This window comes from Limulus polyphemus, unplaced genomic scaffold, assembly GCF_000517525.1.
Source record: "Limulus polyphemus unplaced genomic scaffold, Limulus_polyphemus-2.1.2 Scaffold8828, whole genome shotgun sequence".
Taxonomy (NCBI): domain Eukaryota; kingdom Metazoa; phylum Arthropoda; class Merostomata; order Xiphosura; family Limulidae; genus Limulus; species Limulus polyphemus.
This window is the reverse complement of record NW_013674438.1, coordinates 6,363-9,605: the sequence shown is the minus strand read 5'-3', so window position 1 is coordinate 9,605 and position 3,243 is coordinate 6,363. Positions and strand designations below refer to the sequence as shown.

The following is a 3,243-nucleotide window of genomic DNA, read 5'->3' as shown; positions in this document are numbered from 1 at the left end:
GTAAAGTTAGTGTATGTCATACTGCTGACAGTCAGATTTGATGGATTTAATGTTTGTAAAATTAGTGTAAGCCGTACTGCAGACAGTTAGATTTGATGGATTTAATGTTTGTAAAGTTAGTGTAAGCCATATTGCAGACTTGTAGCTATATATATATATATATCCCATAATAGTAATTTTTGGTTTGTTCTTTCAGGTTCTTAGGGTAATTTCACTTTAAATATAAAACAACTGAATACAGTAATTTAGGGTTACATAAAGCACAGTAATTCAGTGACATGTATTGTATATGAATGGTAAGAACAAGACTTATAACCTGCTGCTGGTATTACCGGCAGGTGGCAACAGATTGACCCCCCGATCACACTGTGTCAGGGCTCAGGGGATGTCGGCAAGACCCGAGTGAGAATTGCTCCGTCCAATATCCACGATTTTATATATTTAGTTACATGGTAGGTATCTAGAGATGTTAGTAAAGCTACTGACAAACCTGGCGACTTTTATTAGAATTAAAAATTAAGTGAAACAAGTAGTGTAAAAATTGGGAAGTCAATAAAAAAAAAATTCATATACGTATGTTGAATGAATAAAGGAAGAATTATGTTTCTCATTTTCCGGGGGGGAGGCAAGTCCTCCTTACCCCCCCTGTGAACGCCTGTATTCCTAACCACTTTACGGAAAGCTGTAACTTCTATACAAAGAAAGGACCTGAACATTTTGGTTTGTTCGTGAAATATCAAGAACAACGATTGTGATATATTACATTTAATGACTTACAGTCGTTGTACAGAAAATTCGGGTTGTGGTTTAGAGACGTTTTTAAATACTCGTTCCCACCAAGAACTGGTAAAAATTAAAGAACTTTTTAGCATCAGTTAGTCTCCCTTATAATGTGGAACCTCTGATCCAGTGTTTAATAGAGACACCTACGTGAACTAACTAGATGAAGAATAAAAATAATAAGTTTGTAATTAAGCACGAAGCTACACAATGGTCTATGTGTGTGTGCTCTGCCCACCACGGGTATCGAAACCCGGTTGTAAGTCCGCAGACATACCGCTCTAGTCACTGGGGTGCAAAAATAATAAGTTTGTAATTGAGCACGAAGCTACACAATGGGCTATGTGTGTGTGCTCTGCCAACCACGGGTATCGAAACCCGGATTGTAGCGTCGTAAGTCCGCAGAGCTACCGCTGTGCCACTGGGGTGCAAAAATAATAAGATTTAAAACTATATTGTCAATAAACTTCAAACCGATTCGTAGCATCACTCTTCAGTAGTTGTTGTCTGTCTACCGCGGGAAATCGAACCTGGGATTTTAACAAATAAATAAGTAGAAAAAATACGAAGGGGGGACCAAATAAAGAAATTAAACTTTTGGAGATACATCACTTTTAAAAAACTATTTTTTTTTTGTTGTTGTTTCTGGCTTGAAAAAGAGCGTTTACTCAAAACGGGATAAAATACAACCATAGTTTTTTAAGGTGGTTCCTCTCCAAAAGTTGAATTCCCAGATTTTATCGTTGTAAATCCGTAGACTTAGCAAGTGTATGTAACAGAACAATTAACAAAAATAAGGTGTATAGCTATACTTTTTTTTTGTCAGTTGTTATAATCATTTTCTTCATTCGTTATCGGTTTCGTATCTTCAGTGGTTACTCTTAGATACATAGATATCCGTGCAAAGATAAAAACACGTTACATATTTATATATTGTGCTTATAAGGCAGAGAGCCAACCCAACCGGACCAAACGTGGGTTTGGCACGTGTACTAGTGGCTTGTTTACTCCCACGCCCACGGACTATTGTTTCACAGTGTTAGTATCCCACTTCTAACGACTGGAGGATTATAATGCTTTCCTAGTTAAAATAACAGTTACATTGTGGCCTTGTTAAAGTATACTGGTTACTGTTGTCTGTGTAATCATGTATAGACATGAAAACATCGTTACCAAGTTCTTCTCAGTATTATTATGCGTGCCCTCCGGTGGCTCAGAAGTATGGAGGCTTATAACACAAAAACTCAACGCTTGATTCCTGCGGTGGGCACAGGACACCTTTGTGTTTTACAACAAAGAGAGAATGAGTTGTAAAATAATTAGGGTTAATCTTTGTTAAACCCACACATAAAACATTCGGTAAAGCATGAAGTACTGTATAAAATAATTAGGGTTAATCTTTATTAAACACACACATTCGGTAAAGCATGAAGTACTGTATAAAATAATTAGGGTTAATCTTTGTTACACACACACACACACATAAAACATTCGGTGAAGCATGAAACTGTATAAAATAATTAGGGTTAATCTTTGTTACACACACACATAAAACATTCGGTGAAGCATGAAGTACTGTATAAAATAATTAGGGTTAATCTTTGTTAAAACACAAAAACATTCGGTGAAGCATGAAGTACTGTATAAAATAATTAGGGTTAATCTTTGTTTACACACACACATAAAACATTCGGTGAAGCATGAAGTACTGTATAAAATAATTAGGGTTAATCTTTGTTACACACACACATAAAACTTTCGGTAAAGCATGAATTACTGTATAAAATAATTAGGGTTAAGCTTTGTTACACACATAAAACATTCGGTAAAGCATGAAGTACTGTATAAGACATTCCCGGATTTTTTAACCTCACACAGAATAAAACACATGTAGACTTTGGCAGCTACAAGGTTTTGGTTTTAAAGCGTTGGTGGATGCTAACGTACAGGTCTAAGTTGACCTAACCTCCTGATAAAGTTTTATGTTCTGTTGAACAGTTTCAGTGGTCATATATGTTGACCTTAAACTAGTCCACTCTGGATTATCGCAGCGATCTAACACGAAAAACGCCCCCTGTTTGTTGTTTCCTACAGGAAGCTGCCTAACTAGGAGCTCCACTGGCGAAGTGCCTCGTCAGTTACAGTCCTGTTACTAACACGCGCCACACGCGGAAACAGAATCGCGCACAATTTCATTAATAAGTTTTAGAATATTACACCGTACTCTCTGGTGGGTGAAAATCTCACGTCATGAGAAATCGTAAGTTGGTGTATTTCTACTAGATTTTACATATCTTTTTTTATGTTTGTTTACTTGTTCTGGTATATTGATGATTGGCTGTCTCATCACGTGGTATATTGATGATTGGCTGTCTCATCACGTGGTATATTGATGATTGGCTGTCTCATCACGTGGTATATTGATGATTGGCTGACCCAACACGTGGTATATTGATGATTGGC

At 36.8% G+C, this 3,243-nt stretch overlaps 1 protein-coding gene across 1 annotated transcript in view; it reads right to left on the bottom strand.

The window, feature by feature from the left end:
- The window catches only part of LOC106475578 (CDP-diacylglycerol--inositol 3-phosphatidyltransferase-like), a 19,375-nt gene extending 17,608 nt beyond the window's left edge, over nucleotides 1-1,767 (bottom strand). The window contains exon 1 of the mRNA XM_013936258.2: nucleotides 1,759-1,767. The gene's annotated coding sequence lies outside the window, so the exon portion shown is untranslated. The remainder of the gene's footprint in view (nucleotides 1-1,758) is intronic.
- Nucleotides 1,768-3,243: the final 1,476 nt, after the last annotated feature.